The 24,048-nt window shown below is 39.4% G+C and overlaps 2 long non-coding RNA genes across 4 annotated transcripts; one reads left to right on the plus strand and one right to left on the minus strand.

Moving 5' to 3' along the window:
- Window positions 1–3,477: 3,477 nt before the first annotated feature.
- LOC117533892 lies at window positions 3,478–4,452 on the minus strand. The gene is made up of 3 exons (XR_004567125.1): window positions 4,266–4,452; window positions 4,015–4,181; window positions 3,478–3,937 (listed from the first exon to the last, which is right to left on the minus strand). It is a non-coding gene; the product is annotated as an uncharacterized LOC117533892 (long non-coding RNA).
- Window positions 4,453–15,338: 10,886 nt separating this feature from the next.
- On the plus strand, window positions 15,339–20,101 carry LOC117533895. Of its 3 annotated transcripts, none has more exons than XR_004567127.1 (7): window positions 15,339–17,226; window positions 17,532–17,720; window positions 18,888–18,943; window positions 19,054–19,166; window positions 19,376–19,469; window positions 19,573–19,765; window positions 19,844–20,101. It is a non-coding gene; the product is annotated as an uncharacterized LOC117533895 (long non-coding RNA). The 3 variants fall into 3 exon arrangements; XR_004567128.1 differs by lacking the exon at window positions 18,888–18,943 and having other exon boundaries at window positions 15,339–17,039; window positions 17,117–17,226; XR_004567126.1 differs by lacking the exon at window positions 18,888–18,943.
- The last annotated feature ends 3,947 nt before the right edge of the window (window positions 20,102–24,048 follow it).

The following is a 24,048-nucleotide window of genomic DNA, read 5'->3' on the forward strand; positions in this document are numbered from 1 at the left end:
TGGTTTTCTCCGCAGGGTAGCTGGTGTCTCCCTTAGGGATATGGTGAGAAGTTCAGTCATCCGGGAGGGACTCAGAGTTGAACCGCTCCTCCTTCGCGTTGAAAGGAGCCAGTTGAGGTGGTTGGGCACCTAGTTAGGATGCCACCTGGGCGCCTCCCTAGGGAGGTGTTCCAGGCACATCCAGCTGGGAAGAGACCAAGGGGTAGACCTAGGACCAGGTGGAGGGATTATATCTCTTCGCTGGCCTGGGAGCGCCTTGGGATCCCCCAGTCAGAGCTGGTTGATGTGGCCAGGGAAAAGAAAGTTTGGGGCTCTCTGCTGGAACTGCTACCCCTGCGACCCGACCATGGATAAGCGGGAGAAGATGGATGGATGGATGGATCCAAGGGAGAGCATTTTAGTGTTATAGTTTGTCAATGTGGACCAAATTTGGATACAAGAAATACTGAGTAAATGCAGTAGGTGCTGCATTATACAACATCAGCTTGCTAACTACTAACTGTGAGTGTTATAATAAATGTAGTGGAATAAAAAGTACAATAAATGCCTCTGAAATGTAGCAGAGCAGAAGTATAAAGTAGCATTAAACGCAAACACCCAGGTAAAGCACAAATGTTACTTGATTACAATACTTGACTAAATGTACAATGACCATGAGGTGGTTTTTTTTTCCATTTCCAGAGGATTTTGTGCATATGTTGATAGCAGTGCAGCTTGAGCTTAATATGTTAAACATATTTTAACATATGTTATAAGTCTATAAACAAAAGTTAATTACATAAAAACTGTAAGCTAGAGCCAGGGGCGGACTGGCCATTTGGAATACGGGGAGTTTTCCCGGTGGGCCAGTGCTGTGCGTGGGCCGGAGGGCCAAAAAAAAAATGTCTTTGCCTAAATCCTACCGGCCCACATTTGTAAGTGTTCCGGCCACTCCCACTGGGCTGGGCTGGGCCGTTTTGATAGGCTACCTATGTTCTATCCATCAGATAGTTTCACTTTCACACATCAGGCCCGTAGCAGCTGTCACTGCACAGTGAACGATCAGGAGTGAGTGACTGAGAGACCTAGCTGGCAGTTGCTTACAGATATAAACAAGCTCCAAAGCGTAAAGGCGTTTTTGTATAGTTTGTGTATACAGTATTGCAGCGAGCCCTGGGTTCAGAGGGAGGGGCTTGCATAGGAGAGGGGGGGGGGGTTGGCAGGGAAACGGGGTTCAGGGGGAGTGTACCCATAGGATAGAAAAGGGGGAAGTGACGTCTGACTCAGAGGTTGCGCGGCTGTGGAGAAGAACGTGTTGCCCACATTCTGTTACTGAGTTTAGGCTAGTTAGCTTGCAGGTTTATTGTTTTGGGTGCAGTCACTTTTGCCTCCACTTGCTGTTCAAATAAATGTTGAAAGAAAAAGTAAATCTGTTTACAGTTCTGTTTCATATGGGTGTTGAGAGATGTATCCATAGATTTAGTCCCTAATTTTGCTCTCAAAGTGCACCAGATTTATGAATTTAACTTCAACATTTAAAAAAATAAATCTTCCCGGGGGAGCATGCCCCCGGACCCCCCTAGATGAGGTGAGGTCAACCACCTGCCCACACCCCCTGTTAAATTGTCTCACCCACATTGAGGATGCTTCCTACGCCCATGTTTTATTCCATGCGTCAAGTCAGGCAAATTGGGTCCAAATGTTATTGCATCAATGATCTGTTAATATTAAAATGAATAAATATATGCTGTAACTATTTTGCTCTAGGCAACTCAAGGGCTCAGGTAATGTGATTACTATAAGAATAATGGTCCAAAATAACATTAAATGCATAGGTTTTTTTGTTAAGTAACATAGCCTACTTCCGTCGCCTGCCGGTGTTCCGGATTAACTTGTTTCCCGATCAACTCGTTTCCGTGGGGTGCGTGGCTTTCGACTGAAATACACATTTCGATCGCTTTCTTCTGTCGTTTACATACATCTTTTGGTATATTTGGCTTCTTAGGAACACGTTGATGCAGACGTTGATGCAGGCAACAATAGCTGGTTTAAATGATTTATTCGAGCAACTCGTTTGTCTTGTTGTAGTCCTCGCTGTTCGCGTCCGGATATCGCCATCGTAATCACAACCTCACACACTGGTACTGGATGTGCTGTGCATCAACGTGTTCCTAAGAAGCCAAATATACCAAAAGATGTATGTAAATGACAGAAGAAAGCGATCGAAATGTGTATTTCAGTCGAAAGCCACGCACCCCACGGAAACGAGTTGATCGGGAAACAAGTTGATCGGGAAACAAGTTAATCAGGAACACCGGCCGATACATGCCGCGCATTAAGTGGGCCTGTCTGTCAATTAATCCCGGGGCCACTTTTTCCTCCCAGTCCGCCCCTGGCTAGAGCAACTTGCTGGCAGGCACACAGCTCCAGGATAACCCTGCTGAAAAAACCAGCTTGGACCAGCATGGACTTCAAGCTGGTCCATGCTGGTCCAAGCTGGTCCAAGCTGGTCCATGCTGGTCCAAGCTGGTCCATGCTGGTCTACCAGCATAATGACCAGCATGGACCAGCATGGACCAGCATGGACCAGCATGGACCAGCATGGACACCAGCATGGACCAGCATGGACCAGCATGGACACCAGCATGGACACCAGCATGGACCAGTATGGACCAGCATGGACCAGCATGGACCAGCATGGACACCAGCATGGACACCAGCATGGACACCAGCATGGACACCAGCATGGACACCAGCATGGACCAGCATGGACACCAGCATGGACCAGCATGGACACCAGCATGGACCAGCATGGACACCAGCATGGACCCCAGCATGGACACCAGCATGGACACCAGCATGGACTGCTGGTCATTATGCTGGTCTGCCGGTGTCAAACACCGTTATACCAGCATGGACCACCATGAACTTCATGCTGGTTCATGCTGTAACATGGTATGAAAAAAAAAATCTATTATTATTAAGATGGCATGAAATACAAAAACATACCAATCTTTCAGTTTATATACATTTACAGAACATAAATAACTGCAAATTCATAGAATCTCTATATTAAATACATTTATTCACTCACACCCAAAAGATTACCCTGTTAAAAAACACAATATTAGATCTATCTTGCAGCATAAAATAATTATGACATCGACTTCAAAATGTAGCTTTTTACTATTTTCGACCATATATAGCAATTTCTCATGTTTGTCTTTACAAATACAAATGCATTTTGTTTTTGCGAATCATTGATCTATTCCATAAAGAAAAAATACCCCATAAGCAATGGCATTACGTAAACAAACATTTAAAGAGTTAAAATTCTGATAAATGTAGAATTTCTTTGAAAGAATTGCAATGATATACGGTTCAAATAAGGAGTAATAGCATATAGAAAGCTTATATTCTTGCAATGCTATAATGCATTTTTCAACAAAACAACAAAAACGTGTGAGTTTTAACAACATGTTTATTTATTGACTTTTCATTCCTGTATGGCAATATTCATTTTGCACAGAAAAAAATGTTTGCCTAAATGACCAACTAAGATATGCTAGTTACATTTGTTATGAGTTTTGGCTAAAATGGTAGCGTTAAGGTAATGGTTCTCCAACTAGCAATTGCTAGTTGGAGAACCATTTAGCTAGTCAGCGGCAAGCAAAATACTTGGCCGCTGAGTTAAACAAGCTAACGTTCGAGGCATGCTAGCGTTAGCTGCAAGCTCGCGTTAGCTGCATTAAGAATGCAGGTTCTGCATACTAAATAGTACAATATTTTACTCAGAAGTAGTTGTCAGAAATAGCCAGAAATGGACACCCTCGGGTAAAGTAAATCTACCCTGAAAACAAAGCACTTCGATAAAATGCAATCAGTTACTGTTGTATTATACTCTGGTGCTGATCCATTAACTGCTATCCGCAGACATGCAGATGTAATGTTTGAGGACCTGGAATGACATATTATAAATGTTTCAGTTCAAGGAAAACAAATATTGAAATTAAAAGTAAGAAGGGATGTATTTACATCTCTGACAAATCTGGCCCACATCTCTTCTCGGGGGCGCTCCAGAATTCCGTGTCCCCTCCTGATCCTCTCCTCCTCTCCGGCAATGCTAAAGGCCCCAAGTCCACCTGGGTTGTCCAGGTCTTGGTGTAGGCGAGCAAGGAACGTTCCGGGGAGTGGGGTGGCACCTAAATGTGGAAAAAAACAAACAATATAATAGGATGGATAATGCAAATAACTGGGAGCATCAAATGCATTTCTTTGTAATCTACCTGCTTCTTTATGTAGAATTTCTATTATAGGGCTCTGGATGACCCACACGGCAACCACATCAAACGATCAATTAAGCAAAAATGTTTGCCTACGTTAAATACTTGGACGACGGAGTTAAAGAAATCGTTCCAACGTCTTATATTAAGGACTCCAGAAAAACAGTGCCTTCAAATGGGGAATCCCAATCCATCTGCTGGGCAATGAAAAAAAAACATCAGAAAACATGTATTTAAGAATGCAGGTTCTGCATACAATGTGAGTGAATACAGAAATGTATGACAACCCAAAGCACAAAGGGAATTGTGATTGCATTTACCTCAACATTTGAGACATAACTTGTACGTGGAGACATGGCAGGGCTCGACAGTAACGGTTGCCAGGATGCCATTGGCAACCATTCAGAAAACATTTCAACCACTTCTTGGCTATCAGTGGCAACCAGTTTTTAACATAAAGAAATAAGGACAGCAAACAGCAAAATGTGCACCCCAAAATAGATAAATGTTAATTATTTGTTGTATTAAGAGTGATATTTAATTATTGTTGTGACCAGTCGGAACCTGATACTTAAGTTGCACGTGCATTGGTGTGATTACGGAGCCATAAAGCGATGCACGTTTACTCGTGTGTGTTTATTTTACAAAAAATGGCGAAGCAAATTAAGTTGTTTGACTGTGGGGTAAAAGGTTCGGCCAACCCGTCAACATCTCAAACGAATGTTCAAAGTGATTCAACTGATAAAGCGCAAGATGAACCCGGACGAAAAGCAAAGAGGAATGTTGTCCATTCACTTCTGGTAAAAGTTCCTTCAAAATAAGAGTCCCGATCTTATTACTACCAAAATAAAAGTGCAAAACGAAACTTTACCATTTAAATATTGGCATAAAATGATAATCACTTCTATACAAAGGTAACACATTTTAAATATAGTTAGACATATTAAAGGTGATTTACAGCATTAATAATTAATATCTAATTCTTAGCTGTGAATGGTTTTCATTTATTTAACATTAGAAATGTATTAGTATGGCCAATCCAAGACTTCAATGCTGAAGGGCCAATGGATCTATGGTGGGGGTCAGCACAAAGGTCAAGAAAACCCACATTTGAAAGGAAGACAACGGATGATCAAGAAACTAGTGACTTGCTCAATTCATTTGTGAGGGATCTGTGAAGAACATGACAACAGCTGCACTAATGGTATTTTGTATACCAGCAATTGAGGGTGGACAAGTTTACTACCACTTAGGTTTAAAATAATTGTGTTAATTACTTATTGTAAAGCCTTTGAACATTCTTTTGTGTCACATGTTCATTATTAAGTTGATGTATAACTGTATAGTATCTTAATTATTTAAAATACAAGGTGACTAAAAATGGCAACCGTATTTTCAGTTTTGGCAACCAAAAGCTGATGCCTGGTTGCCAGCCTGGCAACCACTTTTAAAAGTTAGCGTTGAGCCCTGCATGGTCTGCACAGGATAACGAAAACGTGGTTTTGTCCGAAATAATGTCTTACATAAATTGAAACAGCATAATCCTCGCTCACCTCAACATCTGCAACGTGTGACCCTGATTTGTTTTTGAAGTCATCTGCCACCTTAAAATGACATCACCAGGTAAGAATGAAAAATAATAATTACAGAATTGATACTTTGAAAGGTTTAACACAAAAATATCATGAATTCACTTACATCAAAATGTCCACTTTTCAGTTTAGCTCAGCATTGATTGTACTGTGAGGCTCCAAGTACAATTTGTACTTCCGTTTTGGCATTCTAAAATTAAAAAAAGAACATGGGTATCATTAACAGACTGACTAATGAATGGCAATTTCACCAATAATAGGTTGAAATTATTCTACTGACAGTATAAACCGAACAATTTAAATTAACGAGCAGTTTTTACTAACTCGGACTATAGCACCAGTGTAAGGTGACACTCAATTGTTGGTTTTAAAAAAGATACTTGGAATAATCCACACTTTTTAAAAACATTTTTTTGTGAAGGTTCTATATTATTAATCCAGATGTGAGAGACACAGCTACAGCTCCATCAGAACAGGAGAGGAAAATAATGAGATATACAGCTGGGGGGGGGCATTGGGGGTCATTAAATGTTATATTATGGAGCCAGGGAGGGGGGTACATATTCAGACAAAACACAACATTTACAAGATTACATTTGTAATTTTAAATGAGAAAAAACAATGAATATTTTTAGATAAAAGTAATTTTTTTGCCAAAAAAGAAACTTGGATATTCTAAAATGATTAGTATAATTTTATTTTTAAACCTTATCTGTGTTGCTAGAGTTCAAAAGATTGCAATCATTATATATATATATATATATATATATATATATATATATATATATCTATATACTACGTCTACTGCACACAGACAACATCTGTAAGAGAAATGCAGTCTATGGTATTTACTTGTCTTAAATATTATATTTAACTATACAAAGCGGGAAGCGCGTGAGCTGAGGTATACCTCAGCTCACGCGCTTCCCGCTCTGTATAGATAAATTCACTGTGATTGGCTGAGAGACAGGAGATGTTCGACTGATCCAGAGATCTATAATATAATTTATATTATAGGGCTCTGGACTGACCCACACAGCAACCACACGATCAATTAAGCAAAAATGTTTGCCTACGTGAAATACTTGGACGACGGAGTAAAATAAATCGTTCCGACCTCTTATATCAAGGACTTTGACAGGGAGAAATATATACAAAGTAACATTGACACTGTATGTTGGGTACGCTGGGAGGACGATTTCTTCAAGGGACAAATAGTATTTGTAAAGGGTGAGCGATGGTGTCCTGAATACTGCATTAAAACCATAGCGTTAATAAATGACCAACTAAGATATGCTAGTTACATTTGTTATGAGTTTTGGCTAAAATTGTAGCGTTAACGTAATGGTTCTCCAACTAGCAATTGCTAGTTGGAGAACCATTTAGCTAGTTAGCGGCAAGCAAAATACTTGGCCGCTGAGTTAAACAAGCTAACGTTGGAGGCAAGCTAGCGTTAGCTGCAAACTCCCGTTAGCTGCAAACTCCCGTTAGCTGCTTGCTCGCGTGTTGCAAGCTAACGTTAGCTGGAAGCTAGCGTTAGTTGCAAGCTATTGCCGGCGCTGAGTTAAACATGTTGCTTTGCGACAGAAGACAAACGACTCAAACAACGAACTTTTATAATATCCCATAATGTACATGTAATACGTATTGCAGATGTTAAGTACTTACACTCAGTGTTATTTCTTCCAGACACATGACAGCGCTTCATGCTATAATGACAGCTCTTAGAAGAACATTCTAGAATTCAAGATTCCAGAGCAGTGTCTCGTGCGCAAAAGAAATAGGTAGCGCGTGAGGCCAAGAATGTATACAAGTAATCCGTTCGGCCCGACATCTGCCAGCCAGGATGTTTGCTTATGTGAAATACACGGACGGATTTAAGGCTTGTAGCTATAACTGCTATAACAAACATCCAAAACTTCAACCTAAAAACATATCAAGCGGACATCCCCTATCCCATTATTTTGCTTATTCTACTTGCTGACTATGGAGGACGGAACATGACTTAAGTATAAATAAATAAATGTATGAAGAAATACAGGAATAAATAAATAAATACGTAAATAAATAAATAAATACAGGAATAAATAAATACAGGAATAAATAAATGACGAAATAAATACAGAAATAAATAAATGTTGAAATGAATACACAAATAAATAAAAGAATAAATGCATAAATAAATATGGAAATAAATACATCAATGTATAAATAAATAAATAAAAGTCGAAAATAAAACAGAACACACGTTATTATATATCTTTCATTTATTTCTACATTTACGCAACATACATTTATTTATTTATGTATTTATGTGTCCGTATGCTAATGAGGTGGGCGGTCCTAACCTCAGTCTGAAGCAGGATTGGTTACAGGAGTGTGTGATCATTTCTGGCAGAGGGCTCTACTACTAACGCCTGGATAACCGCGCTGATTCGAATGCAGGAGCTTTACTGTTTAGCCCTTATCTTTATACATCCATGGTTTATCCACAGTTGTAAGGTTTATTTATGGATATTGATTTAAGAGCCATTGGAGATCATTTACGATCATTAGCGGACCATTTAGAGAACGGAGAACCAAAAGACTATGTCCAGTTTCGTGTGGAACGATGTATAGAGGACTTGGCTCAGCTCGACATGATGTGACTTGCCACAAATCTATTGCTTCTGCCTGGCTCCAACAATTGGCGAATCCTGCTTCAGACTGAGGTTAGGACCGCCCACCTCATTAGCATACGGACACATAAATACATAAATAAATAAATGTATGTCGCGTAAATGTAGAAATAAATGAAAGATATATAATAATAACGTGTGTTCTGTTTTATTTTCGACATTTATTTATTTATACATTGATGTATTTATTTCCATATTTATTTATGCATTTATTCTTTTATTTATTTATTTGTGTATTCATTTCAACATTTATTTATTTCTGTATTTATTTCGTCATTTATTTATTCCTGTATTTATTTATTTATTTACGTATTTATTTATTTATTCCTGTATTTATGTACGTAATTTATTTATTCCTGTATTTCTTCATACATTTATTTATTTATACTTAAGTCATGTTCCGTCCTCCATAGCTGACTACCAAATGTAAGCATTTAATACTTACATATGTTAGTTAAGCAATGTGTCAATAATTTTAAGTTAAGTAACTTCACATTATTAAGTTTTAGTCATGTTCGCAATGCATTATGGGAAAGAGAAGGATCTTTTAATGTGCCGCAGCCACGTTTCCAGCTCGCAATTTCTCAGTCTGACGCAACCCCACTTTGAACGACGGACTTGCACCACTTGCACCCTTCCACCGCGCTGTCTACGCTTCCAAAGGAAGGACGCTGCACGGCTGCCTTATCTACTGAATCTGGTGAGTGATTTAGCTAACAGGGCTTGGTTGAATTCTCGTACTTTTAGGAAGTATCAACTGGCGGGAACACCGTGTGGGCTTCTCTCGCATTGTTTAAGTACTTGTTAGAGGAAAATAAAATGTGAACAGACTTTGACAGTTACAGGTAAATTCCAATAATGCTGCCGTTTATTTTCTGAATTAAAGTTCCATTCGTTGGTGCGCCGTGGAACGGACTTTTTATTTTGGCGGAAGCATTACGATCATTTTTAATCAATTAAATAATTAGATATTATGAATAATTTGTTTGTTTTTTTAGTATGTAGCCGTGTAATAAGCGGTATAATGTGCTGCTAGGTGGTCATTAGGGTGGGGGGGGGATCCCCGCAGTGATCATGGAGCCCGCGGAGGGATCTAGATCTTAATAGCGACCGCATTAAGTTTTCAGTTGATTTACCTCACTTAACTGCAGCACTTCTACGCTACTGCAGTCAGGCAATGTGTGTTTCCCTCGCTTTTGTTAACTTTTACTGAGCGATAGTAGGCTACGAGGTGCAGATAGTTTTAAACAGATAGTGCTGTACTTTTTTCACTTGTTCGTGTTCACTGAAAGACGTAGATTTTTTTTCACCCAGTTGCTGTTTTTGTCACCTTTCTTTTAGTCGTGTGAGTCGCACACCACCCCACATTAACGCCGGACGCTCGAACCCAGCCACAGGCTGTCTCAGGCTTCCATCATAGGGAGGGGAGGGTGGCGCTTGGACGGCTGCTTTGTGCTACTACATCAGGTGAGACGCCATTTAGCTAACATTAGCGACCACATTACGTTATCAGATGTTGTCGATTAACGTCCCTTAAAGGTGGGGTATGTAGTTTATTTCAGAAACACTTATTGTTATATTCCATGGAATGCTCTTAACATCCCGATAGCAATGCATATATGAAATGCTTTGACAATAAATACATACAAAATGTTCATCTGTGGAAGCCGTAGCACTGTAAAAAGCACGACCAATCATTTTAGCCGGCCCATAGCTGGATGGCCTTGATTGATTGATTGATTGATTGAAAAGTTTATTAACAGCTTGTATATTGGGTACAGTACAGTACAGCTCAAAACATACAATTGTTAAGGGGATGCAGACCAGAGAAAGACTTTCGTCTTGTTTACATCAGGGTCCCCCATTTCCAATTCATCATGTCATTTAAGACATATTTGACATACAGATGGCTTATTTACAATTTACATACAGGTGGTTTTTTTACATACAGATTGCTTGTTTACAATTTTCATTTTAGATTTCGTTCTAATACATCCTAACCGGACATTTAAGACATACCAAGTCTACAGATATACAGTTAGTAACAGAGTCTAAAATGCGAGTATATACATAGATGGGGGGGGGGGGGGAAGCTGTCCATTGAACGACAGGTTGAGATTTGTACCATTACCGGGGCCAGTTTTGCAATGCTCTCCCCCCGAAGGTGCTCTTTAAGAGAGGTTTTGAAGGTAAGTATAGTTTTACTTTCCTTTACAGTTGTGGGAAGAGCATTCCACCTTGATGTGGCATAATTGCGAAACGTGTATTCCCCCTTTTTTGTGCCAAATCTGGGTTTCACATGATTTGTGGAGCTCCCTCTGGTGTTATGATCATGGTATTCCTTGACCTTTGGGAAGAATTTTGACATGTATGGGTACCATAGAGGTGTAGTGGATCTTGTAGACCAGGCCCATTGCAAGTAGCTGTACTCTGTCGTCTACTCTAAGCCATCCTAGGTTGTCAAAGTGGGCAGAGGTGAGGTGGGTTCTAGATGAAAGGTCAAGCCAGTCTGACCAGTTTATTTTGCGATGTTTGAAGTTTTATTTTTAGCGCCTTGGAGGTGCTATGGTACCATGACGTGCAAGCATAGTCATAGTACCCTTGAATGAGTGCTCCTGCCAGAGTTTTCAGGGTGTTTTTGTTTACCAGAGAGGAGATCCAGTATAGGAATCTAGTTCTTTGATTGACTTTTTTTATTACATTGGATGCCATTTTGTCACAGGAGAGGTTTGCCTCAAGAATAGATCCTAGGTATGTAATTTCCTTCTTACTTGTGACAATAATGTCACCCACTGCAACTGAGAAGTCGTCGGATTTGCTGAGATTATGTTTCGAACCGAAGAGAATGGACTCTGTTTTACCCAGGTGTAATGATAACTTATTATCGGCGAGCCAGGTGCAGATTCTGCCGAGCTCGGAGCTGAGGGTTTTTTCAACATGCAATCTGCTCCTGTCAGAGACCAGCAGGGCTGAGTCGTCCGCGAACAGGAACAAGTTGCAGTCACATGCTGATGACATGTCATTTACATAAATTAGGAACAGTAACGGACCTAATATGCTTCCTTGTGGAACACCACAGCTCACTGGGAGGGGGGGGGACAGAGTACCGTTTACCTCCACCATCTGTTCTCTCCCCTTCAGGTAGGATTGCATCCAGCTCACCGATAGTTTATCAAAACCAATTGCTTTTAGCTTGTCAATCAGAATGGGGTGATTGACAGTGTCGAAAGCCTTTTGTAGGTCCAGCATCACCATGCCGCAGTACTTGCCCTCGTCCACCTCTTGTTTGATGTGGTCGCTCAAATAAAGAAAGCATGTGTCAGTGGAGTGGGATGTTCTAAAGCCAGATTGAAATTCATAGATTAGTTTCTTTTCCGCGAGGTACTTTTCGACCTGTTCATATACTATTTTTTCCTTGACTTTCGAGATGGAGGTAAGTATAGAAACAGGGCGGTAGTTGCCTGGGTCCAATTTGCTGCCCTTTTTGTGCAGGGGGGTTACTCTTGCAATTTTGAAGTCTTTATGGAGAGGTTAATTATGTGAGCTATGACTGGTGAGATGGCGGTTGCTGAGTCTCTGAGGAATTTGGAGGGGATATTGTCGTGGCCAGTGGCCTTGTTAGGTTGGAGGGCACTCAGTTTAATGAGTACCTCTGCTGTTGTTACCCTTGCTAGACTGAAATCATCTTTGCGTACCCCTAGGTTTTTGTAGTAGGTCATGATGTGATCTACTCCAAAAAGCCCTGAGTGGGAGGGTAATTTATTTACAAGAGTTGTGGCTATGTTTGTGAAAAAAATGTTCAAGTACTTGGCCACATCCAGTTTGTCTGTGATGAGCCTGTTATCTGTCTTTATGTTTAAGTTAGAAAATCTCGTTTTGAGTTTTTTACTGCAGCCAAGCTGGTTATTGAGTAATTTCCAAAGTTCACGGGGTTTATTTTTGTTTTCCTCAGTTTTGACATTGATGAAATTCTTTTTGGCAGTTTTGATCATTGAGCTTACGTCATTTCTTAGTCTGTTTCTTTCAATTTTGAGTTCAGTCACGTGGGCCTGGACTTCACTGCTCGTGCTTTTGGAAAGCATTGACTGACTTTTATGAAACTCAGAGCATTTTTTGTCTCTGGTTTTCATGGCGGTCAGTCAGTATGCCGGAGTGCATCCACGGCTCAGCGCGATTTGTTTATCCTGGTTGTTCTTAGGAATCATTGAGTATTGCAGAGAATTTGTTTTTGAAACCAAGCCATGTTTCTTCAACTTGTGTACCACTGAGCTCATCTGACCAGTCCAGGCTCTCCAGTTCTAGGTTAAAGGCCTCGCTAGAGTAGTTTTTGAGGTCTCTAGATATGACTGTTTTGTGACAGCCGGCCCTTTGTTTTAGCTTTTTGCGGGTACAGAATATCATATAATGATCACTTACCTGCCTGTCAGCCTGAGAGTGATCTGCCTGCAGGCTCCACTCTCACGGAGGTGATGAGTCTGCTCACCATGCACTTTGGGTCGGCCTTGGGCAGGCCTTTTGAACCCCCCATCCTGGTTCTCGTAATAGTTGACTTAGCCATTTTTCGCTCAAACCATGGAGGAATGTAACGGGAGTTACCAGGGGACTCTGCCCGCCTCACGAGTGCCTATTTTCTGACACTTTTTGTCACTTTTCCCCGGTTTTTATTAATTTTTCTTTTTTTGGCTATTTCACCCGGTTCCTTCTAACGGGGACATAGCCCGGTCTCGGGTGTCCCCCCACGGCCTGTGTCCAGCCGTTACCCCCCCACCCCCCATATATTAACCGATTTTGACAATTCTTGTTGCATTTTTGTCCTCTCTTCTCACTGATAGAATGGCAAACGCGACCCACCATCGGAGGGCCTCCACCGGCCTAGTGCCGGTGTCCTGGCGGTCGGTTCCTCCGAACTGCGGGTTCGACTCTGATGGCCGGGAGGGTGTGCTGCGTCTCTTCCTGGGCCGGGCCGATATGAAGCGTGACCAAGACGCATCGTCTGACTCGGGGGTCCCACCACGGGTCCCGCAGCGGGGTGGAGGTTCCAGGCTGAAACCTCCCCAGGTTTGTTTGTCCTTTTGTGTTCTAAATGTAATGTTCATAAAATGTAGTTATATCCTCATACCTACTTAAATATCTGATTTTATTAAGATATTACTGTGAGAAGTGCACAGAGGCATCTTGAAAAATCAGATGGTGAAGCAAGCAAAAGCTGTCTAAATAAAAAAAATGCACTTATTTGTTTCACCAAGGATAATTTTATTTGACAGTTTTACATGGTTTGTTCTCTTTTGTGTTTCAGGTTTATTGCGAGTTCAACAGAGTGGTGGGGAAAAATCTCAAGGACAACTTCTTCGATGCACTTGACCGTTTCTCTCCGAGCCTGATGGACCTCTTTAGGAAGAAGAAGGGTGTCACTGGCCAATTTCTGTCTGAGCTAAGTCAGACAAAGGTGGGTTTACTTAACATCTGTCTACCCAATCTCTTTCCTCTCTCCTTGTTCCTCTTCTGTCCCTTTGACTTCCTTCTCATCTCTTCTTTTCTCTCATTTGCTGCTCTTGTCCTGTCAATTTAATTGCATCTCTTCATGTGTCATTGTTTCCTCTTTTCCCTTGTTCATTTTGCTTTGCTCTCTTGTTTTGTTTCCTATTCTATTCTTTGGTCAAGAAGAAATTATGTTCTCTCCCTTTTCTATTCTCTCCCATCATGTCATCTCCTTTTGTCCTCTCCTTTACTTTCAAGTATATTTGCAATAAAGTAATTGTGTAGAGTTTGTAGAATGTATTTGATGAATATATGACCATTCTTTGTTATCTCCACTATATTCCAGACCACTGAGCCATCAGATGCCTTTGTGTTCGGGGACTGCCAATCATCTTGGGGGATGAGCCTTCTGCCTTCTTCAAGACCTGCACCGTAAGTTACTTTAACGCTTGTGTTATGTTCACATTTTGCACCCTTTGGTAATTTTTGGGTGAAATTGACCCGGGACATATTTCAGTTTAAAAAAAATACGGAACTAAATTTAACTTACACTATTCCTTATATATATTGTCTTTAACTAATTCACCAACAATATAAATGAAATATGATATGTTTTTTAAATATGTATGATGCTTTTCATTATAAACAGTGGAAGCTACTTTTTGGTGGACGATGTAGAATTATCTGTCACTCTTTATTTCTCTGTTAGGATGCGGCTGATAAGGAGGTGTACAGTCAAACTCCACTGGGAATCCTCTGTGTCGGAGAAAATCCTCAGCTCAACCCATCTAGTGTGGCAATCGTCTTGGAGGGGAATGTGGTGATGGATGGACCGGCTAACCTGCCTCAGGCCTTCTGTGTCCTGTTCAGACTCATTTATGCCCTGCAACTGGAGTACCCAAAGTGCATGAAAAACACTTTCCACTTTGTTCAGCAGGTGATATTAAAACTTGGTAAAGTTGAGCTGGCACCCAAAATTCAGACTTTGAAAAATCAGCTTACATTGTAAAACGGGGTTCTGAAAAGTTGGCTACTGTTACATATGGCAAGTATTTAGGCTTCCATATTGCATTTTGTTGTTGTTGCATGTTTGCACTGTTTGACCTATTAAGCTTGTTGGCATTTCCATTTATGTTTTATTCTATAAACTACTGACAACATCTCTCCCAAAAGTCATTTAGAGCATTTATTTGCAGAAAATTACAACTGGTCAGAATAACAGAGATGTTTTCAAACCTCAAATAATGCAAAGAAAACAAGTTCTTCATTATTAAACAACACAATACTAATGTTTGAACTTAGGAAGAGTTCAGAAATCAATATTTGGTGGAATAACCCAGATGTTTCAATAACAGCTTTCAATGCATCTTGGTTGCTCGCCACCAGTCTGTCACATTGTTGCTGGGTGACTTTTTGTCTCTCCTGGCACACAAACTCAAGCAGCTCGGCTTTGTTTGATGGCTTGTGACCATCCATCTTCCTCTGGATCACATCCAGTGGGGTTCCAACTGTTACATGACAGGGTCTTGATCTGGTCTTCCTCCATTCACACCTGAATTGAGCTGAGGGTGGGTTTATCCAGCAGGACAATGCTCCATGCCCCACAGCCAGGTCAATCCAGATGTGATCCAGAGGAATATGAATGGTCACAAGCCATCACTCAAAGCCAAGCTGCTTGATTTTTTTGTGCCAGGAGTGGCTTAATAAGTGACCCAACAGCAATGTGAAAGGTGTTGCAGAGCAGCCAAGACGCATGAAAGCTGTGATTGCAAATCTGGGTTATTCCACCAATTATTGATTCCTGAGCCCTTCCTATGTTAAAACATTAGTATTGTGTTGTTGAAAAATGAATTTTAAATTGTTTTCTTTGCACTATTCAAGGTCTGAAAACACTCCATCTTTTTTGGTTACTTTGAACATTTGGTATTTTTTGTAAATAAACGCTCTAAATGAGAATATTTGGAGTTTGGGATAAATGTAGTCAGTCATTCATTTATAGAATAAAATACAAATGTTAATCCAGTTTTTACCAATAGTAAAACGAGAGGAACTGATAATTTTACAGAGGTCTCTTAATTTTTTCAGAGCTCTACATAAATATATAGATCTATATATCTATTTTTATATATATATTATAGATATAACTATATCTTTATATATAGAGAGATTGCTATTGTTTCATGTGAAAAATGTTCTCAGGAAAATGTATGGTACAATATTTTGCCACAGTTTGTATAGGAAGCTCAATTTCATTGTAACCAAATGAAACACTCAAGTTTTAATAAAAGGTAAAACTTTATTTTTGTGTCTTTTTTCTTTTTTGTAGTTGACGGAATAAAAAATATAAATACGAAATGTAACCACTTTCAACTAAAAATTCTAAGTTAAATAATTGGAAAAAACCAATTGATATTACACTATTTTAAGTAAAATCAACTTCACATGAAGTGCATTGTACTTCAAATAACAATTCCAGTCCTTGAATAATTTAAGTTTAATTTACTCAAGTTTTCCTAATGCGTTACTTAAAAAAATAGAAAGTGGTTGACTTAAAAATGTAAGTAAAATCAACTTGACATGAAGTGGATTGTACTTCAAATAACAATTAAAGTCCTTGATTAATTTAAGTTTAATTTACTCAAGTTTTCATAATGCTTTACTTAAATTTAAAGGCAACCACTTTACGCTATTTTTTTAAGTAGATTCAACTTATCCGGGCTTACAGTGAAGAGATTCAGGACTCCACATCAAATCCTTCAAAACGAATCAGAGTTCCAAGGATCCAAGAAGAGTTTTTGATTTGATCATTGTGAAGGGACATCCACAGAAATGGATGCTCTAAAAAAGAAATCGGTATGTTTTTCTTATTTTTAAGGAAAATGTTCTGAAAAATTCATCTTCTGCTTCTTCCTCTTCTTCTTCTTCTTCCTGGTGCATGCTGGGAGATTTTCGGAGGGTGAAAGAAAGAGAAGACTGGTTGTGGACTTAAAGGGAACCACTTCCTGGCCTTCCTGACATCCAGGAAAAAGGTGAGATTCAAATCCATGTTAATGCCAGAAGCAATTTATTGTTTTTAACTTTTTAAATATGATTTGGGGCATTTCAGTTTAATTGGAAAGAGGCAGATCTACTGGAAACAGTGGAGAGGGAGGAGATGATATGCAGCAAAAGGCCCACCCGGATGGTTGCTGCTCCGTGTGGAACGTGTTCTATCAGGTAAAGCAATTTGGTACCCAGTTATTTTTGAGTTTGAATTTAGCCTTTGGAAGGTAATTTCCAACAGTGCATTGTAAAGACTGAAAGATTTAAAGCTTGACAGGATTTGGTCTTTTACTTAAGAGGATGTTTGTCTCTGAACTTCTTTAATGCTTATTTTTTGTATTGATGATATTGTTTTGTTCTTTCTTTTTGTAGTGAGAATCACTTTGCAATTGTGAAAGTGCTATATAAATAGTTATACTAATAGTATTGTTGTTACCATCATTGCTGTTATTAATAATGTTTTCTTTGTTTGGCTGCAGAAAGGATCATGCCAGCCCACATCAAACACCTGATCAAGAACTTGTGAATCTTCAGGCAGAACAGATGAAAACACCTGTTCAAAGTTCCAGTTCCCTACATGGAACCATGCCTGGGACTCTGTTCCACATGTCTTCAGTCAGTCCTGGACCCTATGACTAGGACACTAGTTCTACCAAGGCTTATTAGAGGTAAGCAGTGGTAGGAGAGGAGTGGAGTTATCTTTGTATTTGAGCTGCAAGTAGACAAAGGTGATCAAATGCTGATGCTAATAACGATCCGAGTCATTTCATATTGATTGTCTGCCTATCAGAGGTCGCGTTAACCGAATATTTTCCGTCTGACGGATTTTTTTTAACAATGACGGACAAATCTGAAAGCAGTCCGTCATTTTGAAAGATTAGAACAAACTCAGAGCAGCGCCAACGTTTCCCCGCAGCGAGGCTCCGGTGTTATGCCGTGTTATGCATGCCCTCCAAAAAGGAAATGATACCGTTTCCAAACCTAACTGTGCCGTACAAATCATTGAAATGTCTGAGAGTTTTGGCTTTACGCTGTGCACGCAAAAAAGGCTCTCATCAAAGAGGGCAGAAAACATGCATTATTGTACTCTGGAGGGGATTACTCAAAAGTACACAGTAAAAGTACTTGATTGTACTTGTGGTAGTAGTCTTACAAGTACTGAGTCCAACAGTATCACTTTTATTAAGGATGTATCGCTAAAATCATTTGATCTCATCAAATATAGCAGAAGTTGCATGATTTTGTTCTCAGGAGGGGAATTTGAGAGTAGGCTATTACCCAGAAAAAAGACAGTAAAAGTACTTTTATTGTTGGTGGCAGTCAAACTAGGACTGAGTCAAACAGTGTTAGTTTTTTTACGAACTCATGGTAAAAATAATTTGTATCGCATGAAGCAGAAAAAACATGCATTTTTTTTTACTGCGTTAGTGCCACTTCTCAGCGATTACCGTAAAGGCGCAATAAATCGCGCACTCAAAAATGAAGAACTGTTCATTTGACCAAGCAAATTTGAGAGACGGCTGAGTTGACCGCAGTCCCGCGAGGTGCAGCAGCCATGCATAACACGGCGCATGTGAACTGTCCCTCCCCCCCCCCGTTGACAGTTCACGAGCATGCCGTCAGAATGACGGACAGGGTAAAAGTCTAGCGCAACCTCTGGTTCACACATACGAGGAATTTGACTTGATGTCATGGTGCAGACATAACATATAAAAAAAGAAATATAATACAAAACAAAAAATCTTTAAGGGCACCGTAATAAAATATAGTTAAATAGCAATAAGAAAAATAAATAAAAAAATACCGAATCCTTACCCGATTCTTCTATTTCCCAGATAATACAGCTGCACAATTACAACAGGAACTCATCTTTAGACGGTTAATACAGAAGGTACATTTAATGTTTGTGTTTTTACCAGTCATAGGGTAACAACAGATTTGACTGGTGGTAGGCTAAAAGGCTGTTTTGTTGATCATTTTATTTTTCATTACATTATAAAGATCTGCTACATTGGAGGATTCCAAAGCTGAGCTGGAAGGGGAAGTCACCACCTACAGGACAGCAAATCTAAACATTCATTTGGATAAACTATTAAACCAGGTATTTTCACAAAGTAAGTACATTTGTTTTTAAATTGCAAGCAAATAATAATGACAGTCTTGGATCGATTTTGCATTTTAACTTTCATCAGCAACTACAATAAAAGAAACAGACAAGATGGCAGTGAAATGTGTAAACAATCAGCCCATCAAGATATACACATGAATTTATACTATTGATGAAATGTTTTTGTCCTTTCTTTGTCTTATTCACATTCTGTAGAAGAACAATCTGAGATACCTGAACAGCGTGAGCCGGCACCTGGACACCCACACACCCCAATAATTCCCCTTCAAAGAGCGAGCCACATGGGAAGGTATATATTATTTCCATAGTGGAGCCTTTTTATTTTTGCTCCTCAGTCTCATGTTGGTGTCTAGCTTTTATGTATAGGCTACTGTACACATTTTATGTTTCAGATTGTTGTCATTCACTTGCAAGGGGAGATTCCAGTGCGTCCAGAGGTCTGGGCAAAAATAAAAAACAACACGAGGGACTCCATGTTCGTGAAGGAGTTGGCTGTGGCGTTTTGGGGCACCGACACCTTAGGGGAAAGGAGCCTGACTGGAAAGGAATGCCCCACCACCAAGACCACCAGGCAGCCTCTATCAAGTAATAACTTCTGTTTACAGTTCTGTCATCACATAATTGAATACGATTTGTTAAAACATTGTTGTTTCTTATTTTCAGTTTGCTTCAAGCAGTGGCTGTACGAGAAATACGTGGAGGACCAATAAATGCTGGCCGGATTGGCAAAGACCGGAAGATACATAACAGAGAAGATAATGGATATCAACAAGAAGAAAAAAAAAAAAACTTTAAAAAAAATGTTTTATAATTTATTTGTTGCTATTTACATGTTGAATTATATTTGTTATTTCTAAATCAAATGCATCTATTATAGATGATATATTTATTTAGACGTAGGTTTTTTTTGTAATATTATTGTACTGTATTGTTAATGTATAATTTATTAAATAAAAATACTGTTATGAACACTATACAATGTCTTTATTTTGATAGTTACCAGAATACATTGTATATTTAATACTAACATAAGCTGGTGATAGATACATTCTGGTCTGCTGGTCACCAGCATGGACCAGCATGGTCCATGCTGGTGGACCATGCTGGTCCATGCTGGTCCATGCTGGTGGACCATGCTGGTCTGCTGGTCACCAGCATGGACCAGCTTGGACCAGCATGGACCACCAGCATGGACCAGCATGGACCATGCTGGTGGACCATGCTGGTCCATGCTGGTGGACCATGCTGGTCCATGCTGGTGGACCATGCTGGTCCATGCTGGTGGACCAAGCTGGTCCATGCTGGTCCATGCTGGTGACCAAAACACAACACCATGCTGGTCCATGCTGGTCAACACCATGCTGGTCCAAGCTGGTTTTTTCAGCAGGGAAGGCAGATGCACTATTAAAAACGTAGTCCAAACAACAATCCATAACCCAGAAAACTGAGCCCAATCCAAAATGTGCACTCTTCAATCAATAACCACAACGATGATGCTGATAAACAAACCAAAGCAAGCTGCTCACACCGACACAATGCACACTTAATAAACAACGCGAGAATAAAAACAGCCAAGCTAATGTTCAGTGCAGCACAGCCATGCAAAGTTAAAAATAATGACTTGCTTTGTCTGGATTCTTCACAGATGTTGCCAACGGGGGTCTGGAGCATTAAGTGGGGTTCCGTTGATCTCATCATATGAAGTATCTTCTTCAGTGTCCCATTATATAAATGATCCTTTATGTGATGTGAAGCGTTGTGAGCACCTCTGTTTGTTATGATTTTGTGATTATTTTCCCCTAAAGGCGTTTTTGTTGTCTCCTCAATAGTGCATGGCTATAAAAATGTGGCGTTTATCTAATCCAGTCCATGACATCTCAGGGAGGAACACGCATTGTAACTCAAACCTTGGGGGAAATATATGTAGTCCTCTGTCACATCTTGCGGATCTAAATGGAGTGTGCCTCCAAAGTTAGCCTGTGCATGCTAGCATCCTCACCTGATTCTGGCTAGCAACAGGTGTGTTTCCTGCTGCTTCCCGTGTCCTTCATCATCGGGGGGGCGAGCTGCTTTTAGTTTTCTAGCTCCCCACAAATGGAACAAACTTCCAGAAAGCCTGAGGTTTTCGCCAACGCTGAGTTCTTTTAAGTCGAGGCTAAAAACGCTACTTTTTTCATCTGCTTACCCAGAAGTCTTTTAACTTGTTTTAGCACTACCGTATTTACAATGTTGTTTTAAAACTATTCTGTATCTCTTTTATGCATGGTTTTTATGAATCTGTTATTCCATTATGTTTATTTATTGTGTTCCTTTATGTTGTCTTCTTGTTAAGTGTTTGATGTAAAGCACTTTGAATTGCCTCTGTCTGAAAATGTGCTATAAATAAACGTACCTTACCTTACCTTACCTTCAGGGGAAATGATTTAGTTAGTAACCGCAGTTTAAATGTCTCTCTTTATCTCACTTAACTAACTCATTAATGGTCGCTCTTTACCAGAGTTGTAAAGTAACTAAGCACATACTCTAGAAAGTTGTACTTTACTTGAGTATTTCAAGTTAATGCTACTTTGTAATTCTACTCCACTATAATACAGAGGTAAATAATGTACTTTTACTCCCCTACATTTATTTACTACCTTCAGTTACTTTAATAATATAATAAACTCTTAAATAAGACTTTAGTTTACCTGGAGTAAATTCACAATCTACCAGCATACAAAGTATTTAAAACTAGCTGCACCTTTCCCAGCTTTGATAACACTTGCATCAATAATTATAATCAAAACATATACATTATTCTTTAACGGGCAAATCTGCATAAGGAGTACTTTTACTTTTTGTACTTTAAGTATATTTTGATGATAACACTTTTGCACTTTTACTTGAGTAACCTTTTGAATGCAGGACTTCAGAGTATTCCTCCTCTGTCTGGTACTATTAACACTTAAATAGAATAAGAATTTCCCAACCTTGGAAGAAAATGTAAACACATTTTTAGGAAAAATATTTAAAAGGTAGCCAAAAGGGTCGACTTGGTGCAACAACAAGTTCCTGGGGTGCATATCCATTTATATTTTCTTTGACTGCTTGGCCAAACAAAGATGTCGGCGGGAAGTAACATATGAGGTCCCTTCTCCTTTCGTTACCCGGCATGCACAACCACATCCTTTTTTTTATAAGAAATTACATTATCTTTGAAATGTATTGGATTAGATTATTTACTTCTGGTTATTCAACAAACAACATGCAAAGTACAAAAGTACTCATTTTCATTTTAGCTTTATAGGAAAGTCTTTAAGAAAGCTTGAAATGTCAACATAACAAATCGCCTGTGTATTGTTCTGTAGGCCTTTGTCCGAGTAAAACAAATTTGTAGCTATGTGATTGCATTGTAATCATCACTCTACAATTCTCGACACTGATTACATTAGAGGCACAAACAAAAGCTGAGCCATTGCTGACTTATACAACAACTAAAATCAAACTTTTAAGCCGGTCAGCCTTAGAAAATCACATTTTTACCGCAAACATCTGCCTGCATAAAGGTTAATGTTAATTATTGTATAGGCTATGCTACAGCAAATTGGTGCAAAAGGATAATTAGAATTAAAATATAAATTAATTTACCTGAACTCCGACTACATATTTCCGTGCAAATTGAGTGTGTTCGCTCAGTGGCAAAATGTTAAAAGGATGAGAAATGATTAGCTGAAAATATCACTTGGTTTAAAGGTTGCCCACCGTGACGAATGAGTCTTGCGATAACTAGCTGGCAAGGTCTACCCTCCGTTCTCGTTTGTACTTTTTCCTTTTATCACACCGGTCAATGCAACTGTTTTGCAACAGCATAACAGTCCAAGAGAGCAGGATTTATACAATTATAAATGTTCCCCTACATTTTATCAATAATGACGGGGTCTTTTCTATAGCTATCATTGTGAATGCTTATTTTAATTGACCAGTCTCCTCAAACACAAACAATGCTTATCTATAATTACATATATTATCTGTTGCTCTATTAGAGCCCATTTGTAGTACAAACACATTATGATACACAACTTAATTTTGACAAATGAAAATAGAAAATTGCAGGATATGTTAATTAGCAAAGCTAATCATATATATATATATTCATATAAACAAGCAAACATCATCATCCGTCCACGATATATTCCTTCATTATTTCCAGGCTGTTAGTTAATGACTTTATAGGCTGAAGCCTAGGATATGGGCTGTTGTGTGTCATTTACACTGTAAACCCATCAATCTGTGTAGTATCAAATGGCTTAGCTGTAGTATGCCCAACACCCCCATTATTCCATCAACAAGCTGTCATAGCAGGGGAGAGCGGACAACAGAGGCAGCAGGAGATTGTACAGGAAGAACACAAGCAGCTCCAATTTACAATACTGATGTATTTTCGTAGCAAATGCCTCATATGAGACTCGCCTGAGAGAATGGGAGTGCATTTGGATTTTAAATAGAAGGGAAAGGAAATATTCTGTTGTCAAAGGCTTGCTTCGAGGGAAACAAATATCAAGCGTATGCGTGTCACTGTGTGACAATGTACCTCCTCAGGGAGAAATTGTTAGACTTTTAAGAACTAAAACTGTATTAACTTCAGAAATATTTATGTGGTTTGACAAATTGTGCTGTTTGAAAAAGGTATAATTTGAAATATAGGCAAGAATGTTCCCAGTTAAGTCAAGGTTCAAATTCAGCTCGACTCATAAACCGACCCAAAATAACTCTCTCAGCTGCAGTGCAGTGATCTGTCACAGAAATGTATTCCTGCTCTCTGGGTGGATAAGAATCACGTCTGGCCTTATGCATCTTGCTAGAATTTGTAATCAGTTTGATGCATCCTC

This window comes from Gymnodraco acuticeps, unplaced genomic scaffold (genome assembly GCF_902827175.1).
Source record: "Gymnodraco acuticeps unplaced genomic scaffold, fGymAcu1.1, whole genome shotgun sequence".
Taxonomy (NCBI): Eukaryota; Metazoa; Chordata; class Actinopteri; order Perciformes; family Bathydraconidae; genus Gymnodraco; species Gymnodraco acuticeps.